This window comes from Cetorhinus maximus, chromosome 14 (assembly GCF_964194155.1).
Source record: "Cetorhinus maximus chromosome 14, sCetMax3.hap1.1, whole genome shotgun sequence".
Lineage (NCBI taxonomy): Eukaryota > Metazoa > Chordata > Chondrichthyes > Lamniformes > Cetorhinidae > Cetorhinus > Cetorhinus maximus.
Window position 1 is genome coordinate 71,686,468 of NC_135892.1, and position 15,460 is coordinate 71,701,927.

Consider the following 15,460-nt stretch of genomic DNA (forward strand, 5'->3'; position numbering starts at 1 on the left):
AGCATTTGGTCCATTTCAATTCACGTCCATGTCATCTACCTTTATTTCAAATATGTCTAGGATTTTTGGCTTCACTACCCATAGGGCAGAATTTTAGGACATGCTGGAACGTTAAATGACGTACGATGACATCGGGCGTGCGTCCCGAAGTCATCGCAAACTCGCGCGATATTTTGTTCAACGGGCGCGCAGCCGACTCTGGTGCGCGCCCGCCGATCATCGAAAGGCCTATTAAGGCCATTAAGGACCTAATTAAGCTGAATTTTACACTGCCCATCCAACCTTAAGGTTGGCGGGATGACGATTCCTAAAGCGATTACAAATTAAATAAAATCTTTCTTTTGAAATTAAAAACATGTACCATCTCATGTAACACAGTCACATGAGGGGACATGTTTCATTAAATTTTAAATGTATTTATTTTTGTAAAAAAGTGGTTTCAATCTCCCTGAGGCAGCTCCATGCCTCAGGGAGATTGGAGCACTCTTTCGCGCGCATGCACAAACTGCGCATGAGGCCCGGCTCTCCCTCCTCCCCCTGCCCGCACAACAGCACTACCGCTCGCGATCCATTCAGGGTGGGCCTTAATTGACCCACCCACATGAAATCGCAATGCGGAGCCAATCACGGGCAGCGGTTGGCTCCTCGACCGCCCCCGCCCGCTCCCACAGAGCCCGCCCAATGACTGCAAAATCCTGACCATAGAATTAAAGAACCATAGGTTTTGACAGCATGAGGAAAGGTCAATTGGCCGATCAGGTCAAAATTAATCCTACTGTTCTGCTCTCTCCCCATAGCTCTGTATCTTCCTCTGTTTCAATTATTTATTCACTTTTACCTTTAAAAGATGGAATCTTTTCCCAGAAATGTCCTGTAGCAAAGCATTCCAAGTTTCACTAATCCTCTACATAAAGACATTCCTCTGGCCTTTCTTCTCCCTACCTGACATCTGCTCCAAACTGTCCTTTATCCAGTTTTAGCTAAATTCTCTTTTGAATGCTTTGTGTTACCTTGGAGTTCTTTGAATGCACCTTATCTGCACTGTGCATTATTTCCTCGTCTTGTTGAACTGATTTCAAAAAGGAAAAATACATAATATATAAAAATTACAGTAATTTCCTAGTAAAATAACAAGTAGATCTGAGACTTAAATAGATTTTCACTACTTGCCTACTTAAGAATTGTAATTTTGGTTGTGTGGCATGCTAGTACACTGACCTCGTACCTCTGAGACCCAGCACTGAATCCAACCCAGACTCATGAAAATGCTTAATTCAGATATTTGGTGACAAAAGTAGAAAAATATTCCACCCCTCAGCACTGGCATGCCTTCTCTCAATGAAACCAATAATTCACCAAAAAAGGACAATACTAATTAATAATAAAATAGTAATATAGCAGTTTGTAAGGCCTAACAAAATTTAAACCAGCAAAAGCAAGTTCAGGTGCAATACATTTTCGTAACTCAATCAGTTAATTAATTTGACTTTGTAGCTTTTGTCTTTAATTTAGATAGGGCTACTTTCAACACAGTACTGCATTTATACTTTAAGATTTGTTCTATCTAAATGCTCTTATTATTTTATTTTTCATTACCCACAATTAATAATTACATAACTTTCAAATTCAGATTAGATTTGTAATTTATTTACTTTCAAGCAATCTTAATTTGAGTACAACATTTCCCTGTAAATATATTTGGTTTTTATTACTTAATATGGACGAAGCTAATAGCTTTTCTGCTTGCCCAAGATGACACAACTAAAGCTGTTGAAATATGCAATTATCAGTTAAAATTTAAATACAGTAGCATTCTGGTTTCTGTGTTGCAATAATCAGGGTCATTTTGATACTGAGCGCTGCATTCCCCTGCTGTGTATTTTGTTTTTAATACTTATTATGGCCAAAGCTGATAGTTTGTGAAATGAATAGAGTATTGCAAACTAGAATCATGGGAATCATATGCATTCGGATTGGCTGTGTGATGCATCATTCCTCAAATACATTTTCTTAAAACTTTTTTTTATTCTGCAGATTACAATCTACATTTGTTCCCTGAGAGTTGAAAGAATTTTCTAAGATGATTAAAGACGTTTTAAAAAGCACAGTGCACCAAAGCTTTTAGGCTCTCACAGTTCTATGAAAATAAAGATGTTTATTATTACAGCCTAATCTGAATTTGCCTTAACATCAAACTCATTTAATAAAAAGAGCAATCAGCAGTCATAACTCCGACAGACAGTATGTATATAATTTGTTTCCTATGGGTTTGTAATAGGATGATTATCACATTCCCATGAGACAGTCTGGCAGACTTTAAAAGGTCTTTCCGATACCTATAATGGCTGAGGGCAGCAACTAATTCAATAGATTCGATCAAAATCATCCCTGCTTTCACTGTGCCTGATTTATTACTTCAGCTATGTGTATTCATCACTCATTTTATTTTGATGTTGAAGCCTCATAAATTATGCCTCATAAATAAGAAGAAATAATCAGCAAAATTATATCAGCTTATCTACAACCTTGGCATAAATTCTTCCCCTTGTGGAAACACACACAACTGATGTTTAAAAAGAATAATGTAATCTGAAGAAATCTGCAAATAAAAAAATTGTACACAGCCTGCCATTTTCTTCTGTTATGAAGTGCATCAAGAAAGATAAAGCTCATATTAACCCAATGGGAAATCAGCAGCACTAACATTATGGGAGCAAGTGGGTGGATAGGGTTGATGGTGAGATAGATTTAAAAAGTAAGTGTTAGCTTTAAAAAGAACAGAACAAAATGCTTATGGATGTTTGGTTCTGTGATAGGAAAATAATGACATTCAATATTTAAGCCTAATCTAAATTTGCCCTGAACATAAAATGTATGCTTAGTATTAAGGCAAATTCATAAAGTTGTTATAATAAATGTTTTTATTTTTCTATATCATATTTGTGAGGGTCTAAAAGCAATTTTTCTCTGTTCTTTTAAAACCGTGACTGCATAGCGTGGCTCCGTGGTGGTGGTGCCACTGGACTTAGCACTACATAAGCCGGTACATCTAAAGATGGCGACCAAGCTGCTTCTGGCCACTTCTGGCATGGTCACCATGGTGCACCATTCTTGTAGGGGTGCGAGAGTGGGTGTGCCATGCATGCGCCAGAAGCATGCAGAGTAGGCAGATTGTGACATCAAATGTCTAAGGCTGATTTGATGCATGTCGTGCCAATTTGGACTGTGCAGGTCCAGTTAAGAAGATAAGAAATAGGAGCTGGAGTGGTCAAATTTGACCTTTTGAGCCTGCTCCACTATTCAATGTGATCATGGTTGATCTTCTACCTCACCTTCCACCCGTAGGTCTGGATTTTCATCCTCGAGGTGGGTAAGGGGAGTCCGGAAAATTCCAGAATTGGACCACCCACCTCGGGAGAAAGTGCTCGCAAAGACAGGATTTTCATTGCTGTTGGCTGGAGTTGGGCCAGTGGACCCTGGAAGAAGTGCGGAGGCAGTCACTGGGGCTGCCTGGTGCGGAGGTGGGATATTTAAAAGGTCCACCTCAGTGCCTTGAGACTTGGATGCAGCTAAAACAAAAACACAAAGGCCCTCCATCCCTCACCCCTCACACCCCCTTCACCCTCCAAACACTCCCCTTGCCTCATCCATGCCACCCCATGCCCCTGACCCAGCCCTATGTTCTCTCATGCTCCCTATGCCAAACTCTGCCCTTCCACTCATCCCCTCAGGCCTCCATACGCTAAACTCTGCCCTTTCACCCACCCCCATGTCCCCCATGCCAAGCTCTGCTCATCTGCTCACCCCTTATGTCCTGTCATGCTGCCCATGCCAAGCTCTGGCACTTACATGCCCATTGACCCACTGTATACTTTCTAGAACCAATGAACACCTTGGTGTATAATGGTACCTATTAAAAATAGCTTTGAAAACATGTAATCCATTGATAACTTTCTTCTATGGAAAAAAATGTCTGGATAAGCTAATAAAAGTGTCAATCATCCAGGTCCTTCGAAATTTCATAAAACACAAACACTTGAAACCACTCAACGTTTCTCAACAATCATTGTGAAATTGACCATAGAGTTCAGGTAGCCTGAGCTGTCAATCGAGCCACATTTTCTCTGGGGAGCAGGTGTTCCTGTATTTAAATAACTGTCTGGACTCTCAACCAAGCCTCATTATGTATGCTTGACTGACAGCCCAAACAGCTACTAAAAATGACAGCACTTGCTCCCCAGAGGAAACATTGATTGAAATATCAGGCTCTCTGATCTCTGCTGTCAATTTCAAATTGTTTGTGACATAAGTTAAATAGTTTCAAGTGTTTGTGGTTTATAGTTTTTTGAAACTTCGAAGGGCCTGGATGATTGACACTTTTATTAGTTTGGTCCAGACTTCTTTTCATAGGAGAAATATATCAATGGATTACATGTTTTCAAAGTACCATTATACACTAAGGTGCTCATTTGTTCCAGAAAGTGCACAGTTGGTCAATGGACATGAGAGACCAGAGCTTGGCATAAGGGGCATGATGGGCCTGAGGGCATGGGTGGAAGGGCAGAGCTTCGCATAAGGCCATGAGAGGACATAGGGGGTGGATGAAAGGGCAGAGTTTGCCATAGGAGGCATGGGGGGCCTGAGGTGGTTGGTGCGGTGGTGTAACTTAGCATTGGGAGCATGAGGGGGCCTTTTGAACTTAGCTTTTAAAAGGTCCCCCTCATGCACACTAGGGCCCATGATGCCTATAAAGGGCTGTGAACCATGACTCTTTAAAAACCTATCCTTACCCCATGAAAAATTGTGTAGGGGTAAGAGACACCAACATCTGCAATGGAGCCGGACAGGTTGGGAGTGCCAGATGTGGACTTCTGACAGGAAGCAGCCCGCAATCTTTAAAGACACCGTTGAAAAATTAGACAGACCGGGAATGGGGTCGGGAAGCCTGGAATCAGGACTTGCCCGCAAATTTTAAAGGGCTCCCGAGTCAACCTGACTCAGTGAAAATCCAGGCCATAGTGTTCAATTGTTCCGTGTTTGATTTTGTGTTTCTGGTATCTGTAATCTGTTTACTGTGTGTGATTAGTTAATCCTGGATGTGGCTTCTAAGAAAAAGAAACTAAACTGTAGGAAAGCTGTTGTAAGGATAAGAGCAGACATTTTATAAGCATTGAATAAAATTCCTGTTGCACACTTATAACCTGGAGTGTATCATCTCTGCATATCACCGAGGCATAAAACATAACACTATCTTACACTAACTCCACATCCCTTAAGTCACTGAGTACCCAAAAATCTTTTGACCTCTGTCTTAAATATACTCAATGACTGAGCATCCACAGCTCTCCGGAGTAGATTATTACAAAGATTCATAACATTTTTGGCAGAATCATCCCAGATTTGCCTGAAGTATGGTAGCGGGCAGGAAAAACGATGTTTTACTTGCCGGCTGCAATGGTGACTTGTCACTCTATATCATTTCAATCTCACCATATTAATTATGCTTTCCTGTGGAACATGCCATTTCAAGGGTGAGCGGGCTCTCATTTGCCAATCACGTCATCACCTTGCCATTTTATCATGCAAAGGTGCCATATTGGGTAATGCTCTGGGAACAAGGGTTCGAATCTCGCCACAGCAGATGGTGAAATTTGAATCCAATAAAAATCTGGAATTAAAAGTCTGATGATGACCATGAAACCATTACAGATTGTCGTAAAAACCCATCTGGTTCACTAATGTCCTTTAGGGAAGGAAATCTGCCGTCCTTACCTGGTCTGGTCTACATGTGTCTCCAGGCCTACAGCAATGTGGTTGACTCTTAAGTACCTTCTGAACAAGGGAAATTAGAGTGGGCGATAAATGCTGGCCAAGCCAGTGATGCTCACATCCCCATGGGCGAATAAAAAAAAAAATTAAAGTGCCGCCGTGTGCACACCTCTCAGTGCTCCCAGCCCATGACTGCTGCACAGAAGACATGGTCGGAAAGAGCAAAAAGACTGTAGGCCCCAGGTTTAATGACGTGTCCCTCGAGTGCTTTTTGGATGCAGTGGAGGCCTGTTGTGATGTCCCACTCTGCTGCAGGATGGGCAGCAACATCACCAATCCGGCTTGGGAGGTGGTCGCACTGGTGGTCAGCGCTAATGCCCTGCAGAAATGGGACAGCCATCCAACACCACAAGGGGATGAATGATCTCCGCTGTCCCGCCAGGATAAGTCACTCTTCTCATCACTCTCAGCTCACACACTCACAAAGCCATCACACATCCACAGGGATCTCATTCACTGCCAGTTCAAGGGACATCACCATTCACTCTCTCACAAACACCTTCACTGTCCTCACCCCATCCATGGGACCACTTACTACCCACACATGCCAGGCATACTTATCACCTGGCAGGCATCCTGCTTGCACTTTCTCTATTTCTTTTCATGTAGGACAAGCTGGCACAGTACAAGAGGGCAAGGTTGCAGATTGTGGAGGAATGCCTGAAATCAAGGTCCTCACGGAATTTGAAAACAGAGCCATCCATCTGGCCAGCGAGGATCTGGACCGGTCCTGTGCTGACAGTGAGGTTGGCAGTGCTCTACCAAGTGAGGATCCGGCAGTGCAACATCCATCAGACAACCATACCGTGAGTGATGTCTCCTGTTTCACAGGCCACTGCCATGCAGGTACATCTGGAAAACAGTCGATGGAGTCTGCGGCCCAGGGCCTCCAATCAAACCCAAATAAACCTCTGATGGTGAATCTGAAGACACCCTCATTGAAGTCCCGTCACAGCGCTCACCCACCAGCACAAAGATTCACACTTTGGTGGGACCTAACTTTAGAGTAGCCTGAGGATCACAATCTGGTGAGCACATCGCACTTTCTGATGGAGAAACCTCCCAGGTCCCCGGTACTCAGAGGGCTGCTGGGAGCCAGAAATTTTCTGGGTCTGAGTAAGATGATAAGCCTCTGGACTCGGTCATGTCTCAGTTGCTGGAGCTGCAAAGGCAAGCTTGGGAAAATCAAGAAGGGTTGTTCGCTGTACTCCTCAGATTGCAAGGCACGATGGAGGAGTCCATCTGCCTTCAGGCTGAGATGATAACACCGGCATCAACACTGGTAGGCTGGTGGCTGCCATGGAGACCTTGGTCCAGAATGTCACTCCTGCACTGCTTCACGGGCTCAACTCCAACGCTGACGCCATAGTTGGCCTCCAACAGTGTGTACGTGAGTGGGGTGCGAGGCAGCTCAATCTTACTCCAGCTTCCTTTTCTCCTCAAGGAATCAGCCTGGGGCCCCCGGGAATCCATGGCGAGGGGGATCAGCAGGTGCACACCCCGGGGCCATCCACCCAGGTGACTCTGGGAGTGCCCAGCCCATCTGAATCCCCTCTTCCTGTGACCCCAGCAGCTCCAGCTCCACAGGTCGAGGAGGGTACCACTGCCACACAGCAGGACCCCAAAAGCAGGCCGGGGCCCTCCAGGTCTCAGCCCTCCAGAGAACGCCCACCAAGGTCATCACAGCCAGGAGGCTGCTTCCACCTCCAGTGTGGATGTCTGGGAGCACCAAAACTAATGGCAGGATTAGGAAGGTTAAGAAGATGTAGTTGTACAGGCTTTAGATTCCTTGAGCATTGGGGCCATTTCTGGGGGGAGGTGGGACCTGTACAAGTTGGACAGGTTGTATCTGAATAGGAACCGGGCCAATATCCTCGTGGGGAGGTTTGCTAATGCTGTTGGGGCAGATTTAAACTAAATTGGCAGGGGGCTGAGATCCTGAAAAGTAGTTCAGAGGGGAGAGAAGCTGAGATGGAATTAGAAGTTAAAACACTAGTAAGTGAGACTGGAAGACAGAGGAAACAGAAAGAAGTGAGTTTAGCAAGACTAAATGGAATATATTTTAATGCAAGGAGCCTGAGGAATAAGACTGACGGGCTGAGGGCACAGACAGGCATGTGGGCGTAAGATATCACAGCTATGACCGAGACTTACCAAAAGAAGGGCAGGATTGGCAGCTCAACAATCTTGATTACAGGTTATTCAGACAAGATAGAGAGGAGGATAGAAGAGGAGAAGGTTTCGTAATATTGATCAAGGAATCATTTATAGCAGTGAGGGGGATGATATCTTGGAAGGATAATCAAATGAGGCCATATAGGTAGAAGTAAAAAACACAAACATGCTGTTGGCTGAGTACTCTAGGCCCCCAAACAATCAGGGAGAGATAGAGGAACAAATATGTATTCAAATTTTGGAGAAGTATAAGAATAATAAGGCAGTAATAGTAGGGATTTTAACTACCCAAATATTAACTGGGATAGTTTTAATGTGCAAGGTAAGGAGGGAGCAAAATTCTTAAGTTGCATCCAGGAGAACTTTTTTAGCCAGCACGTAGAAAGCCCAAGAAGGGAGAGGGCAGTTCTGGACCTAATATTCTGAAGTGAGCCCGGGCAGCTGGAAGGCATATCAGTCAGGGAGCATTTTGGAGATAGTGACCATAACTCAGTTAGATTTAGGATAGTTATGGAAAAGGATAAGGTTTGGCTGGGAATAAAAGTTCTAAAAAGGATAATTTTACTAAGGTGAGATACAATTTGGACCAAGTGGATGGGAGCAGCTACTTGCAGATAAAACTGTCAGAACAGTGGAAGGTATTCAAGGAGGAAATAGTGATAGTACAGGGCAAGAAAAAGAGCGGGAACAAGTCTGGAGAACCCTGGACATCAAGTGGCATGAAGGTAAGGATTAAGAAAAAAGAGAAGCTTATGGCAGATACCGAGGGCTCAGTATGGCAAAGGCAATAGAGGAGTATAAAAAGTGCAGGGAGGCACTTAAAAAGGAAACTAGGAAAGCTAATAGAGTGCATGAGAAAGCATTGGTGGAGAGAATAAAGGAAAACCCAAAGGGGTTTTTTAAATATATAAAGAGCAAGAGAATAACTAGGGAAAGAATAGGGCCAATTAGGGACCATAGAGGTAAAAACAAAAAGCTAAAAGCTACTGCGGATGCTGGAAATCCAAAACAAAAACAGAATTACCTGGAAAAACTCAGCAGGTCTGGCAGCATCGGTGGAGAAGAAAACAGTTGACGTTTCGAGTCCTCATGACCCTTCGGCAGAACTGAAGTATACTTCAGTTCTGCCGAAGGGTCGTGAGGACTCGAAACGTCAACTGTTTTCTTCTCCACCGATGCTGCCAGACCTGCTGAGTTTTTCCAGGTAACTCTGTTTTTACCATAGAGATAATGTGTGTGTGGACCCAGAAGATGTGGGTGCAGTCCTTAATGAATACTTTGCGTCAGTCTTCACAATGGAAAAGGACGACGCAGGTATAGGCATCAGGGTGGAGGACTGTGAAATATTAGAGGAAATTAACATAGGGAGAGAGGAGGTACTAGCGGCTTTAAAAGTGGATAAATCTGCAAGCCCGGATGCGATGTATCCTAGACTGTTGGGGGAGGCAAGGGAAGAGATATAAGGGGCCCTGGAAGTAATTTTCAAATCCTCTCTGGCCACATGTGAGGTGCCAGAGGACTGGAGGACCTCTAACGTTGTCCCATTATTAAAAAAGGGAGGAAGGAATAGACCAGGAAATTACAGGCCAGTCAGTCTAACCTCAGTGGTGGGGAAGTTACTAGAAAGAATTCTGAGGGATAGAATATATCTGGACTTGGAAAGACATGGATTAATCAGGGATAGTCAGCATGGATTTGTTAAGGGAATGTCGTGGTTCACAATTTGATCGAATTTTTTAAGGAGGTAACCAAGAGTGTTGATGAAGGTAATGCATTTGATGCGGTCTACATGGACTTTAGCAAGGCTTTTGATAAGGTCCCTCATGGCAGACTGGGCAAGAAAGTAAAAGCCCATGGGATCCAAGGCAAAGTGGCACATTGGATCCAAAATTGGCTGGGAGGCAGGAAGCAGAGGGTGATGGTAGAGAGATGTTTCTGTGACTGGAAGCCTACTTCCAGTGGGGTTCCACAGGGCTCAGTGCTGGGGCCCTTGCTGTTTGTGGTGTACATGAGTGATTTGGAACTAAATGTAAGGGGTATGATCAAGAAGTTCGTGGATGACATGAAAATTGGTAGGGTGGTAAATAGTGAGGAGGAAAGCCATAAACTGCAGGAGGATATCAATGGGCTGGTCAGGTGGGCAGAGCAGTGGCAAATGGAATTCAACCTAGAAAAGTGTGAGGTAATGCACTTGGGGAGGGCTAACAAGGCAGGGATTACACTACGAATGGTAGGACCCTGGAAAGTACTGAAGATCAGAGGGACCTTTGTGTGCATATCCACAGATCCCTGAAGGTAGCTGGACAGGTAGATGAGGTGGTTAAGAAGGCATATGGGATACCTGCCTTTACTAGCCGAGGCATAGAATACAAGAGCAGGGAGGTTATGCTGAAACTGTATAAAATGCTGGTTAGGCCACAACTGGAGCACTACATGCAGTTCTGGTCACCACATTATAGGAAGGACGTGAATGCACTGGAGAGGGTGCAGAGGAGATTTATCAGGATGCTCCTTGGGCTGGAGGGTCTGAGCTATGAGGAAAGATTGGATAGGCTGGGGTTGTTTTCCTTGGAGCAGCGAAGGTTGAGAGGGGACCTGATAGAGGTGTATAAGATTATGAGGGCCATAGATAGGGTAGATAGGAAGATACTTTTTCCATTAGTAGAGGGGACAATAACCAGGGGGCATGAATTTTAGGTAAGAGGTAGAAGGCTAAGAGGGGAGTTGAGGAGAAATTTTTTCACCCAGAGGGTGGTGGGAGTCTGGAACTCACTGCCTGAAAGGGTGGTTGAGTCAGAAACTCTTGTAACATTTAATAAGTATTTAGATATTCACTTGCATTGCCAAAGCCTCCAGGGCTATGGGCCAAGCGCTCGGAAGTGGGATTAGTGTAGTTACAAATTTGTTGACCGGTGCAGACGTGACGCACTGAATGGCCTCCTTCTGTGCTATAAACGCTAGGCTGGGGAGGGGTGTTAATCATTTGTACATAATGTTCGCTATTATAAACTCTCAACAACATCTCCCTGCCTATGGCTCCTTATTCTGATGAGCAGTGTTTGTGTCATTCACATGTTAAACCTGTCTGCACAATAAAGGCAGGTGTCTCAGTCCCTGTGCTTTGTGCAGCCTTCAGACCAAAGTGATGGTCCAGCCTCAAACTCCCTGGACACATTACTGATGCCTGCACCTCGACGATGCTTGTCATTGCTGCTAGAATGTCCTGGGCAGGCGTCACAGAGTTCTGTCATTCTCTCTGTGTGCTCTCAGCACCTTTAAGGTGGAGCTGCCCCCTATCTTGTTAGCATCTATGACCAGTGATTCCTGAAGGAGTCAGATGCTTTTAAAGTTTCATGGCTGCGTCTCCATGATATGACTCTGATCACAGAGCGCAACTTAACTACCCTTGGCCAGACAGAAATCAGACATTCTCAGAGGCTATGTGAAGATCTGTGGAGTGTCCTCACTGCATGTCGTCATTATCCTCCTGTAATTGAGTGACTATTAAGGCCTCCACTGCACCTCCATGACAGGAGCATTATTACAGAAGGTATGTATGCTGCCATAAGCCAGACTGGAGTCAATCGTTCATAGATAAAGTATGAGGATCTATGGTGTCTCCTCAAGTATGTTGTCATCATCTTCCACCTATCTAGCAGCTATGAGGGCCCCCTGAGCACGCCTGCCACATCTGGCCATTGCGAGGGCCTCATTGCCATCATCATCGCCTTCGAGAGCTTTCTCACCCTCATCACCGTCCACGTCCTCTTCATTTGAGGAGACCTCCATCTCCTCCATCTCCTCCTCAGCCAACTCCTCTCCCCATTGCAGCGCCAGGTTGTAAAGGGTACAGAAGGCAATGACGATGCATGACACGCTCTGTAGACTGTATTGAAAGGCTCCACCAGACCGGTCCAGGCACCGGAACCTCATTTTCAGCATCCCGATGGTTTGCTCCACCAAGTTGCGAGTTGTAGCATGAGCCTCGTTATACCTTCGCTCTGCAGCAGTCTGAGGCCGTCACACAGGTGTCACCAGCCATGTCCTCTGTGGGTAGCCCTTGTCCCCGACAAGCCATCCCTGCAGCCAGGGGTCAGCGACTGACTGAGAATGTTGGAGTCATGGACACTCCCTGGAAACTGTGCGCAGACCTGCAGGATGCGTTTGTGGTGGTCACACACCAACTGCACATTCTGCGAATGGAAGCCCTTGCAGCTGACATCGTTGAATGTTTGTTGCCATGGAGATCTGAGCCGTGTGAGTGCAGTCGATGGCACCCTGCACCTGTGGGAAACCCGAAATCTGGGCAAATCCCAGTGCTCTTGCATCCTGGCTTTCCTCCCCCCACCCTGCACATGCTTGTGCACTACCTTCAACCACAGGGCAGCCCTTGCACCTCACCCACCCCCCCCCAAAGTACCATGAACCACACTATTTCAAAGAAAAGCAGGGAGTTATCCTTGAATTGCTGGTCAATATGTACAATATGTGTCCCACAAAAGTCGCCTCAACCACATGGCAGCCCTCGCGCACCCCCCCCACCCCCCCCACACCCTCCATCCAAGTCGCCTCAACCTTGAAGTGCAACAGGCGACCCTCGTGAGCACTGCGCAATGTTACTGTGCACTCACTTCCAAGTTCCCCTTGAAGTGCAGCCTGCCAAGTGCACACCTTATATATGCTGTTGTGGTACACATCGGCGTGCAATCACACCGACGTGGGCGGACGATCCAGCATGGGGGATGATTCTGGCGGGCTGGCCTTATAATGATATGCAGATGTATTACAATGAGGTTCCTGATGTCCGGCGGTGGGAAACGCGGCCCACCATCGACAGGCTGAACGGATGATTGCAAATACGTTTCATGACGTTGTGAAACTGATTTTTGGCTTTCTCACCATATTATCCGCTCATACCACCGAACACGCCCGACGCCAGCGGGCATGGAAAATTCCGCCTTTTGAGTGAAGAAATTCCCCATCTCATTCCTAATTGGCCAATTCCTTATTCTGAGACTGTGACCCTGTGCTCCAGATTCCTCAGCCAGGAAAAGCCTATTCTCAACATCTACCTACAACAAACCCCTCAGGAATTTTATATTTCAATTAGATCACCTCTTATTCTGCTAAACCCCAGGGAATATGGGCTGATTCTACTCAATCTCTTCTCATTGGACAATTCCCTCATCCCAGGAAACAATCCAGTGAACATTATACCAAGGGTCCCTCCGTCCTCTCAGGCAAATGCAAAAGATCCCATGGCACTATTTCAAAAAGCAGGGGAGTTATCATTGAATCACTGGCCAATATGTGTTCCTCAAATAACATCACAGGGAAAAAAAAATCTGGTCATTGTCACATTGTGGGAGCTTGCTGCATTTCCTACATTACAACATTGACTATACTTCAAAAGTATTTCATTGACTGTAAAGCGCTTTGGACATGCTGTGATCAGGAAAGATGTTACATAAATGGAAGTCTCTACTTTTGTTGCACTCCATCTAGGGACAAATATGTACTTCCATAGGTAAGGAGAGCATAAACTGCACTTAGCACTCCTGGGACTGGGTTTTACAGCCCTCCTGCTGGATGTATTTTAAGAGGGGGTGGGCACATAAGGTACTCGGAGTGTCCAGCCCACCACCTTCCTGCCTATCCCTGAGCTGCCCCCCAAAAGATGCTAAGTAATAATTGACAGCCTGCCTGCCGTATTTGAATAAATAATGAAATGGAAATTGAGCAATAATTGGCCACTTAAGGGTCTCAATGTAGGCGAGGGCAGGCAGGCTGCCCTAATCTCATTTGCCCCACTTAAAATTGCGGACAGGTTTGGTGCAGGTGGGAGGGTGGTGGGAAGGGGATCCAGGGTATTTTATGGGCCCCCTGCCTCTGAACCCACTGGTGGGGGCTGTACAATTCTGCCCCATGTTGTTGAGATTGAGATTTTACAACAGGTTCTTATTTTCTATGTTTCCTCTGAGCTATGACATAATCATAGTGGGAATACTGATCTGTAGTTTTAATGGTCTGTTTTTAATTCCTTCCCATGAAGAGGAATAATAGTTTGTACTTTGCACCTCAGAACAAATAAAACAAATTGGTTTTCACAATTTTATTTCACAAATCAGTGAAATAAATGCATCAAGGAAGCTGATAGTTCCTCAGCTAGATCTTTGGAATCTGGGTATCTATGTGGATGATGATTTCTAGAATCAAGCTTTTGAAGGAGATTATTAACTTCTGTGTGTCTGACCTTGGTTTAGCGCATTAGATTCCTTTACTTCCTAGGAGTTTGTCAAGACAGCGGATCACAGTCCGAATTATTTATGGGCATATTGAAATTTTTGAGGAAGGAGTGTTTTTTTTAAAAAGACATACAATCAAAAGCTGGCTGAGCCTGTAAAGTAACCGCTTGCTAGAAAATTCCTATGTGGATTATACTTGACCGATTGGTCCAGGGAATGGAATATCACACCTAAAATGGTGTCAAGGCCTATTGCAGACAGGGACACTTGAAAGGAAGAAATGCAATGCTAAAGACTGAAGTTTAATCTCCTGTGGTTACGGAGACAATGAAGACTGATTATCACATCTCAACAGAAACCTGTTGAGTTATGTCTCAGAATGTGGAAATGGTCTGAGTTGAAAGAAAGCAGATTCTGGGTGAAATACACGTTTGTTTTTCCCTTCTAGGAATACACAAAAAAAGGGGTTAAAAAGCCAGCTGCAAACCTAATCAACGTGTTCTAGTTCTGGTGTGCTAGTGTGTGCTGTGAAGGTCACAGAAGAAGAACAGCAACTAGGCATCCCTGCAGCTTGCAGGTAAAAGTCTTCTCTCTCTCTCTGTGGCTGGAGGCAAGTCAGCAAAGCCACAGTCAAAAATGAAACAAGACAACTCCTTCAGCTAACCTGCAGAACTAAGTGTCTCCAAACCAACTGCTCAACTGCAAAAGTCAGCTCTACCGGAATCACCCAATTTAATAGCTACAACGTTTCGCCATCTACTCCTCATGGATAAGCCAAAGACTGATTTTTATATCTTTTCAACTTTTACTTTTGGACTCAACTTCTAATTTCTGATCTGTGTGTATGTGTGTTGCGTTTTAATGTTTTTTTCTTGGGTTTTTAGCAACTAATAAACTTTTTCTTTCTTTAACTCAAGAAAGCTTGGTTAAATTGGTTCCTTCTAAAACATAAATGCATTTTGACTGGGAAAAGATATCCACGATGGAAGGGATCCCTTTTAAATTAACCTTCTTGCGACTAACTGAGGGGGCTGAATAAAGAAAGGGAGCCAGTTCATTCCTCCTCACCCAGGAGCATAACAAAATTGTAGTCCCGTTCGGGAATTTAACAAATTGGGGGACCTCGCCCGAGGACCGGTCATAACAAGTTTGAGGGACCTACGCTTAGATTTTAGATTACCTTACTTTGATTTCTATTAAATAACACACTG

At 44.8% G+C, this 15,460-nt stretch overlaps 1 protein-coding gene across 1 annotated transcript in view; it reads right to left on the reverse strand.

Moving 5' to 3' along the window:
• Positions 1–15,460, reverse strand: part of ush2a (Usher syndrome 2A (autosomal recessive, mild)) — a 1,183,552-nt gene that overhangs the window by 70,558 nt on the left and 1,097,534 nt on the right. The window lies entirely within an intron of this gene.